At 46.5% G+C, this 10373-nt stretch overlaps 1 pseudogene; it reads right to left on the bottom strand.

Moving 5' to 3' along the window:
- Positions 1-3259: 3259 nt before the first annotated feature.
- LOC125527039 lies at positions 3260-8366 on the bottom strand (annotated as a pseudogene).
- Positions 8367-10373: the final 2007 nt, after the last annotated feature.

Below are 10373 nucleotides of genomic sequence, written 5' to 3' on the forward strand. Positions count from 1 at the left end.
CCGTGAGAAGGTCGATCCGCTGGCAGGTTCGCAGACGGGTCAGCTCATCATCATCTTTCATATGCATGGTTTGATTCAAAGGGTACTGTCTGAAACTAAACACCACATACTGTTGCAATTTGCCTGACAGTATCACTTGCATGTTTCTCTGCACACAGAAAAAAAATGCAGTTCAAGCTCAACACCGACGGCATGCCCGAGGTCAGGACCACCGAGGAATGCTACCGGAACGCCGTCGGTGACCTCCCCTGATGGCCTGATGATAGGTCTGCCTGCAGGCCCGATTTAAACCACACATTATCTCTGAAACACCACTATCCCCTAAAAGCATGAACACTCTGCTTAAGTGGACCTGTGGACGGCAGCCAATTGGTCACCGTATCATTGCACTATGTGCAGTGATACGGTCGTGGACCAGTTAATAAGCACAGAGTTGATGCTTTAAATGGATATATAGTGGGCTTCAGAGATCATGCGTGGTTTGAATCAGACCTTCAGTCGGACGGCGCATCACGGCGTTCCGGGGTTGTTGTACTCAGTGGCGTAGCTAGGCCCCAGGCTACTATGGCCATGGCCTGAGGCGTGGCTCTACGATCTTGTGTATATTGTAGGTATTTTTGGCACTGTAACCTTTGTAGGTACTGTAGATACAAGGGCTGGCCCGGGGCGTAGGCCTGCCCTGCCTACGCCACTGGTTGTACTCCTCGGTGATCCTGACCTCGGTCGGGCAGCTTGTCGATGGTCGCTTATCTGGCACGCCGTTGCCCGTTGATGCCCTCGGTTTTGAATTGCGATGACTCCACCACTGCATTCATCTGGTCTATGTCCAGACAGAGAGACATGTCTGCTGATACTCTGTGTGAGGCAAGTGCAGCAAGATGGTACTAGTAGTAACTGGTTTCAGACAGTAGCCTTGGATCAAGCCATGCAATCGCTTGTACGAGTACTTATGATGCTGAATTGCAGATGATGAATCTGATCTGGCCTGCGTCCGAACCACCCGCCGCACCACCAGATGGACCTTCTCGCGCCCGGACGAGCCTGTACAACTTTGTACTCGACCAAACAACTGAGGAAACGGCTACACAACTGCGGTACACGCGGCTAACAACAGAGCTAGTTTCGCTGCCATATCACACTAATCCAGCTCTTGATCACTTGTGATCCTGACGAGGTATGCAGTTCGAGACTATCTCACCCCAACCATAAACGAAGCTGTGTGGTGATGAAACCCTCTGTGGCAACTTCTTGGGTTGTCACAACTTCCACCTGACGAGTCTTCAGGCGTTGAATTTGGTATATCTACTACCAACATTCAAAAAAAAGAGTCTTCAGGCGTTGAATTGAGCAACTCTGAACCCGGTCTCTCTGTTTTTATGTCCTTTGGCCGATAGTCTATTTTTTCGAACTTCTTTTAATTGGTTGGATTGCTTACCACATGTGTCACACGGTCCTTTGGCCGATACTTATTTACACGTGCAGCTGGAAATGGGATTGTTTTTCTTTGTTTAACTAATGTTGCCAAAAGAATCAGTCTCGACAATAAAAAAAAAGAAAAAAGTGTTCACATACGTAAAAATAAAAATAGAAAAGTTCATACATATGAAATAAAATGTCCATGTATGTGATGAATTTACATTTATGTAAGAAACCTTTTTAATTTTTTTTGTAAAAATCCCATGGATTAAAAAGTGTTCATATAGTAAAGAAACGTTTGTGTACATTAAATAAATGTTTACCACGTATTAAAAAATGGTCATGTATACGAGAAATAAATTAATGTATTAAAAAAGTTTAAATATTTTCAGAAATAGATTAAAAATATATTTGAATGACCAGAATACAATGTTCTTCATGTATTGGAAAAATATTCATGTGCACAAAAATATATTTTATTATGTTAAAAAATGGTTACATGGTTTTTAGAAGTTCATATATTTAAAAGCATGTTATAAAAGTTTTAACCTTTTTTGAGATAAAACTTCAACACAGATTTAAAAGTGTCATATATAAAAATATATTAATATATGATGTGTTAACCTTTTTTGTAATTTTGGGTAAATCAAAAGGAGAAAGGAGAACAAAAAATAAATTACAAAAGTGAAGGGACAACAGAAAAATAAAGAAAGAAAAGGCAACGATGGACTGAAACCAGAAGAAACCACAAAGACCACCAACAAAATGGAAAAGGGAAAGAAAATTAAAATCTGCGAACCGCTGACGTATTTCTCGCAGTAAGCGCGGAACAGGATTTACTGAGGAGGAGTCAAATGTTTATTATTTGGGCCTATAAATAGGCCTCCTTTCTAGGCAACTTTTGTTAAAAATGTGTGTTGGGCTTAACTTTCTATCTGTTTTTATTTCCTTGATGTTGTTCGTTTTCATTCCATCTGTGCCTGAAGCAGAAGCTGAAACTGGCTCTTCTAGTTTTTGGCATGGTTATCGTCCCAATTTTCTTTTACAAGACATTTTGAATGATATAACAGAGAACTTTTATTCCTTACATAATGTGCAGAGAGGTTTATGCTTTAAGGTCAGTAAACATTTCTGAATTAAGACAGACGAAGAGATCAAAATAAAATAAAATTATCACAGAATCGGCAAAGAAAAGAAAAAGAATGAGGTATAAAAGCATGAGAAGAAATTCAGAGTGTTTACAAACACAGGAAAAAAAATCAGATTATAACAGCACGAGCAGAAATTCAGAATTATTTTTACAGACTAACATACCAAAAAATTCATAACAGAACGAGCAGAAAAAAAAAAGAATGGATCATAGATTGTATAAGAATGGGCACAAATTGAGAATGTTCACATCACTATGTGTAATGTGAACATTCTGAATTTCTGTCCATTCCTATATAATCTGTGTAGCTCATTCTGTTACAATCGAGATAGTCAATAATGGACGTGGATGCAGTAAAGTCAAAATAGTACTCCATCATTGTACATACTTACAAACCCAAACAGACCGACAGACCGACCGACCAACCAAAAGATCATATATACAGCTGTACTACAATTCCTGCGACAGTTTCATACACGCACAGCGAGAACAGAGAGAAACCTACCTATTCTTTATCAGTCAATCTTGAAACAAACCAAAGCCTGTAGCGTTAGGACTTAAGCAGCGCTTTCTGATTACTGGACTCGGCAATTCAACAGGGCAACAACTTCCTGTGGGCATCCCGTCGAGTCCCCAAATGAACTTCATATGGCGAGTAATTGAAATCTTAGCCTGTACTGACATTGTGTGCCCAAGTTCCTAACCTCACTGCTTAACCAACAGTACTCCTTGTGCGGAGTGTATGTAAAGGGCAATCAACAGCTTCAGATGTACATATATGATGATCACTAAATAACAATGCATGTGTTTACAAGCCAAAATATGTAGCAAACGTTGAGTTACCAAGTTATACACATAAGTCATACAGAGACTGGCGAACAGACATACCAAAAACTGAGACAACAAATAAGCTCTCCTGGGCAAAGCACCCAAAGGAAATACTGGCATAATTTATAAAAAATAATAATAATGACAGTGCCATGGGCAGAGAGTCACCTTGCCAGTTCAAAAAATAAATAGTACAATGATATAACAGCACGTAGGTAAACAAGTGGAAAATACAATTGTTCAAACAAGATCTCTTTCCAGGGATAAAACAATAGTGTTTGAAGCACTTTCTGATTACTGATCTTGCAGCTCAACATGGCAACAACATTCATGTCGGCGTCTGGTCCAGGCAACATCACGAAACGAACATGGAGGCAACAGTTGCTGATCCTGGCAGGTCTTGCGAGACACTAGTTCTACATACTCCAAGGGATCTCTCTTTTCCACCCGTATGTACTTGCTGGAAGAATTCCGCAAAGAAACCATACAGGGTCAACACCAGAAGAAAGCCAAATATATAACGATGTGGCATGTATTTTTTTTCCTCAAAATATGTCCGAGGGGTACAGTCAGTGCCACCAACCTTTGCAGACAACACCTCTTCCAAGTCTTTGGGAACAGTAGTTCAACCTTTGCAAACATACTTCCATGTCTTGGGCTTCAGCAGCACAGGCTTATCTACACAGATTAGTCATGTAAAACTTACAGTTAGAAGTACATCATTAAAGAAAGAAATGATGGATTTAGATGAAGGAATATCTGACTTGCTCCAGTTTTCTGCCGTCCTACAAGTGATGCTATTATCGTTATCTGACTAGCACATTTAACACTCGCTAGTAGGTAGAAATAGAGAAGGTAATTGATGTGTGCTTACTTCCATAAAGACGATCATCTACGTATTCCTCCTCGATGCTGCCCAGGCGTTGCTGCAGGCTTGCAGGGAGCGTCTTCATACCAGGGCAATCTATAATCTGAAGATATTGGAGAGATGAGTATGCATGTGGCACATCCGGTAGGGATTCCAGGGTCCCGCATCCCCGAAGATGGAGGTCCTCCAACGATGGGAGCTCGGGAGAGCAGGATTCCAGAGATGTCAACCCACCGCAGTTACAAATGTCTAGTCTCTTGAGGGATGGGGGGAAATAGAGGACCCCTCTTAAGTCATCACAGCTGTTTAATGATAATGCTTCTAAACTGGATGACCCTTGATGAATCGATGATACTGACTCTCCCTGCTGCTGCTTCCTGCCATATATGGACTCAAGCATACTGCAATAAGAAATGACCATTGTCCTGAGAGAAGCGGGGACGTTGAAGAGCTCGACCAAGTTTCTACAACTCTGTATCTTCAGAGACTCTAGATGTGGCAGGAGCTGACTGGTTTCTGACGATGTTGATGGCTCAGCAGAAGCTTGTGCATATCCAGTCAAATTATTGCATTTCCTAATCGAAAGCTTCCTCAAGTATACTAGTCCTTCAAACAATGTTTCTGGCCAGTGGACAAGTGCATGGCACCTCACAATTGACAAATCTTGAAGGTGTACAAAGCATGCACACAGCTCTGTTACAGTTACACTTGACTTAAAGTCTCTTAACACCAAAACTTCTAGAGGAAAGTCTTGATCATTCCCATTCTCCTTGACGTTCAACACTTGCCTCAAACTATTCTCAGCCCCCATCGAGGTTTTATCTCTACTATGTTCAATGCTAGTCAGTTCCAGATTGGTCAATGAAGTCATATGTCTCGCTAACCACAAGAGCAACTCTGCCTCGTGTCCTTCCATGTTTAATACGCCGAGCTTTGGTGATTTAGCTGTAGTTGTCAACCCTAGACAATTCTCAATACAAACATTCTGGAGCTTAGGGAAGGTCGGTTGTCCTGGCAATGCTTTCAAATTTTCACAGTAACTAAGGGACAACTTCTCAAGCTGAGGAAACATCTCTTCTCTGTGCATCTCATCATTATCTATCTCCCACCAACTTTCCAAAGAGTCAAGAGTATGCAACATAAGCTCCTTTAGTTTTGGAAATGTGAAGGTTTTATTATCACAGTCACGGCTGAACAACCATTGCAGTTTTCTACAACCAAAAAGATGGATCTCAACAATGTTTTGTAACATTGTAATCCATGTCGGAAAGGTGGTGGCTCCATATGAGTGTATAGTTATGGCATGTAGTCCATCATGAGGTTTGAGATTCTCGAGCACTCTTGCATCATCTTCATCATCCCAGAAACTAGCTAAATGTTTAAAATAATGTCATCTGAAGGCCCATGTTAATGTCAGTTCCCTTAGTTCCTTGTTCACAAGGTTTGCCATGCTTGCATCTTTTTCAGTCACGTTTGCCAGATTACGTAGCTCTAGTTGACCACCAAGGTTTAAATTTCTGAGCTCTCCAACATTACTACAATTAGAGCCACTACCTGCTACAAAGCATGTCAGTGTCTGTAGGGATGTGAGCCTCCTGAAGTCTGTCGACATGCAGTTAAGCTTTGGACAACCATGAGTGTAAAGGTGACGAAGGGAAGTCATATACTTCATTTGTCTAGGAAGTCTACAAAGAGATTCACAGCCAGAGAGGTTCAGCGTTTGAAGGTTGTATAGAATGCTCATATCTTCAGGAAGTGCATTGATCCAACTTCTTGAGAGATCTAGGTACCTCAGGTGATGTAGATGCTTTGGTTTCAGCTGAAATGATCTTCTCAGTGAACAGAGCTGTAACGCTTGCAAAGAGTTGTATTTGGATGGATGTTGCAACGAACTTTCCATAAACCCATCACATAGAAGAGTTTGTATAGATGGAGAGCTTTTCTCTAGAGAACTATTCAATTTTCTTCCTGGTTCCTTGCATGACAGAAATAAATGACGAGCAGTGTTTGGAAGCCACTCACTCTGACTTGGTTCCTCAGATTCAATTTTGTCTTGTTCCTCAGTTGCGAAGGCACATTCCTTTTCCATTACAGACAGTGCAACATCATGCATAAGATCGTGAATTTTACATGTAGTTCTGGAATAACACAACCCGGTGTCTTCAATTTCCCTGATCGTGGCTTGGACTTGTCCCACATCCTGAAAGAATGATCTTGAGGCCAGCTCATTGAAAATCTGTTTGCCAATGGTCTCAAGACGAACTTGCTTTTCCTGAATGAAGCCATGTGCAATCCATAGTTGGATCAGCTTGTCCACATCAATCTTGTGATCTTTGGGAAATATAGCACAAAAAGCAAAGCATTGCTTCATACGCGGCGGCAAGTCATTGTAACTGAGCTTGAGTATTGGTAAGATTCCATTCTCCTCGGTGCAAATGCTGCTTTTGCTTAACACAGCCTCCCATTCTTCCTTATTGGTCCTGGTACACAGTATGGAGCCCAGTGCTGTTGCAGCTAAAGGAGAGCCAGCACATCTCTCCACAATCTTATCAACCATATTCACCGACTCGGTAGACCTTTCCTCTTCCTTCTTGAAATGGCTGAATGTTGTTGTCTCGATAATTTCCTTTATGTACTGATCTTTCAAAGCTGTGAGATTATGAGCTTCAACAGTACGCATCAGTTCAGCAACTCCGCCATCACGAGTTGTTGTCAAAACGGCACTACCCATGCCCCCATGTTGAAGTCGGGCCTTAAGTTGCTGCCATTTATGAACCTCTCTATTCCAGACATCATCCAATACAAGAAGGTACCTTTGCCCGCTCACCAAATCCTGAAGTCTATCCAGTGGTGTTTTCTTCTTTTTAGAAGCGGCTTCTTTTATACCATCATCCTTCTTCTCAGGAGCTGCTTCAACTATTCTTGTAGCCAGAGAATCCAGATCAAAGTTGTCAGAGACACACACCCATAGCAGCAAATCAAAATGCTTCTGAATTTCAGGTACATTGTAGATAACTTGTGCTAATGTGGTCTTGCCCAGACCCCCGATTCCAACGATGGGAACAACTGTGACATCTGCATTTGTAGCTTGACCAACCAGTATATTAAAAATTTCTTTAGTATCCTTCTCTCTCGATCTGCTAGCGATTTTCTTTGGATCGAAAATAACATGCCCCGTCTGCCGCAGCTGATTGGATAGCAGCGATTTTTGCTGATACTTAAAGCCAAAGGCATTCATTTCAGTCACAAGGACCTCAATGGCCTGCACAATCTTGCGGAGCTTTCTTCCCATCCTGTTACAGAATACAAAACGGTTGTGTGTGGGAAAGAGTTTTACCACAGTGAAGCCAAGGTCGTTGTAGTGCCCATCCTTTTTGGCCTTACGACGAAGCGCCTCATACTTGAACTCATCAAATACTTCATTCGCCTGGTAAGCCACCTTTTTGATGGCCTGGAGCCAGGCTGCCGCCCCTTCTCTATGGGCTGCGGCCTGCTCGGCGTCAGCGATGATGTCCAGGATGGCAGGTAGTTTGCGCATCAGGATCTCATGTTGCTCCTCCATGCCCTTCAACACCTTGTACTTGTCCAGGAGGTAGCTGGACGTCTTCCCCATCACGATTTTGAGCAGTGGTCCGACCACCATGCTGGCCACCACCACCGCCATTGGAACACCAAAGAGTCCCAGGAACACAGAAAAGAGAAGCACGAGTGCAGCGTAAAGTGGGGTAGAAAATGGTCTGAGCAAGATGCGCTTGCTTGCTTGCGAGGAAGATGGTTTCTTCCAGTACCACAACATAGAGACAACCGTTGGTTTGATAAATAGCACTACTTCAGCATAGCATCTTTTGGGACTACTTTGTTTTCTCAGCATTGTTGTGCCCGATGGCAGCTTCGCCAACACTTTCTGCTATTGTCGGGAGGAACTTCGTGTCCTCAGTCAGGGCGTGGCACCGATGTCTCCGAGAGGCACTTGCTTCGGAAAAGCAGTCACAAATTTTAAACCGCGTGGACCTCAAGTGATGTACTCCCTCCGTTTCTAAATACTTGTCTTTCTAGACATTTCAAATGACTACTACATACGGATGTATGTAGACATATTTTAGAGTGTAGATTCACTCATTTTGCTCCGTATGTAGTCACTTGTTGAAATGCTTAGAAAGACAAGTATTTAGGAACGGAGGGAGTAGGAGATAGGACGTGATATTCTTCTTAGGAGAAGATGGCGCCGGATAGCATAGGCGATTCCACCACACCGCCGCCGGCCGCTCCGGCCGCGGCGGCCACCCTTTCGTCTGCCCTTCCCGCTGCCATGGGGCCGGTCGCCTCTCCGCCGCCGACGCCGGCTGCTTCCTCCTGCATCGGCGCGTCGGGGGGCGGCTTGCCCGGACTCGCGAGGGATATCACCGCGGCAGGCATCGACGCGACTCGCGCCGGGACTCGTCTTCGCGGCGGTTTCCTTGCCGCCTCCACCCCCTCGGTGCTGCGGGGAGCTCCGGCCCATGTCCTCGGGCCACAGCTGCGCTCGCCGGGCGAGGCTCTCCTCGAGTACTCGCTCACGGTCTTCTCCTCCCCGCTATGTCATCCGCTGTCCGCCGCCTTGTTCTCGCCTACTCCGATCTGGCTGGAGGTGCTGCTGCCTGCGCCGCCGCCGCCGTCATCCGCCGTCGTTCGCCTCGTAAACAGTTGGATCGGCTCGCCCTCTGCTTACCCGCTAATTCTTCAGTTTAGCAGCTGCTTGTTCTCTTTTACCGTGGCAAATCGTAATATTGCAAACTTCATTCTGTCGCTAGAGGGAATTAATTACAGGGGCTTGGTCGTTCGTTTCCTTGCAAATGCCCCACCGGTAGGCCAGCCTATGCCTAGACTCTTTGCTGCTCTCGCCCAATTCTGGCCTTTCGCCTCTGCTGACCGGGCCGGCCTGCCTTTGTCTTTTCCTGCTGTTGCGGCTCCGTGCGTTGACAGTGGCACTGCCACGAGGTCAGCCCTCCCCCGGTCGGGACCGGACAAGCCCCCGGTTGCGACTTTCACCTCTCGCTCCTCCCAAGGTCGTTTGTCGCCGCCCGCGCCCATCTCATGTAGTGATCCCCGTGGACACCTTTCCAGAGATTCCATATCACTCTCTGCAACGCCACGTGGGCTGCCTGGGGCCGCCGTATCCACAGCAAATCGGCCTCTCGCGTTGGATCTTTCCGCGCCGAGCCTCCTAGAGCTTCCCATTGGCCCGCGTCAGCTCATCCAACTGGCCACCTGTCCGGTGTCATCGGCGCGGGCCGGGCGCATGCATGCTCCTCTGCGTCCGATGGGGCCAGTGCCTAGCTGCGCCTTGGCCCTCACGCCGACCCCACAGACCGTGGCCGCTGCCCCCCTTTTCCCGCTGTTGCCTGCCTTGTCCGCTACCAACTCCACTCCGCCGGCAGATCGCGACGACGAGACCCGGGTCAGCGCCCAGACCACGAGATGTGACAACGCTTTGACCGAGGATGCGTGCCTGTCACCTCCTCGACTGCAGCCCTCCCACGCAGGCAGCCCGCGCGCGCCCCCCCGCGCCTCTTACGCCCATGCCCTCCTTTCTCCTACTTATAGCATGCAAACCCCATGCATGCACAGGCACTTCTCCTCTCCCCCCCCAAAAGACTAAACCCAATGGCCCGTTGCTACCGCTGTTTAGCACTCGACCACAGGGTGCGTGACTGTAGAGACCCCGTGAGATGCCGCCGTTGCTGGCGTGTGGGCCACACCCAGCATGGGTGCATGGCTATTTTACCCCCCTCCCCCCCATGCCACCAGCCATGCCATCTAACCAACCAGCCCCCAACCCTAGCGTCCAGCCCTTGCCCCTCTCCGTGAGCTCCGCCTCTCAGCCCCAACCCCTCCCTTCCCCCGCAGCCATGGCGGACTTCATCCCTCTCGACCTCTCCTCCTCCGAGGACGAGCTGCCTCAGGCCCATCCCCCCCTTGCCCCTCTCCGTGAGCTCCGCCTCTCAGCCCCAACCCCTCCCTTCCCCCGCAGCCATGGCGGACTTCTTCCCTCTCGACCTCTCCTCCTCCGAGGACGAGCTGCCTCAGGCCCATCCCCCCCTTGCCCCTCTCCGTGAGCTCCGCCTCTCAGCC

Source organism: Triticum urartu, unplaced genomic scaffold (genome assembly GCF_003073215.2).
Source record: "Triticum urartu cultivar G1812 unplaced genomic scaffold, Tu2.1 TuUngrouped_contig_2661, whole genome shotgun sequence".
NCBI classification, from domain to species: domain Eukaryota; kingdom Viridiplantae; phylum Streptophyta; class Magnoliopsida; order Poales; family Poaceae; genus Triticum; species Triticum urartu.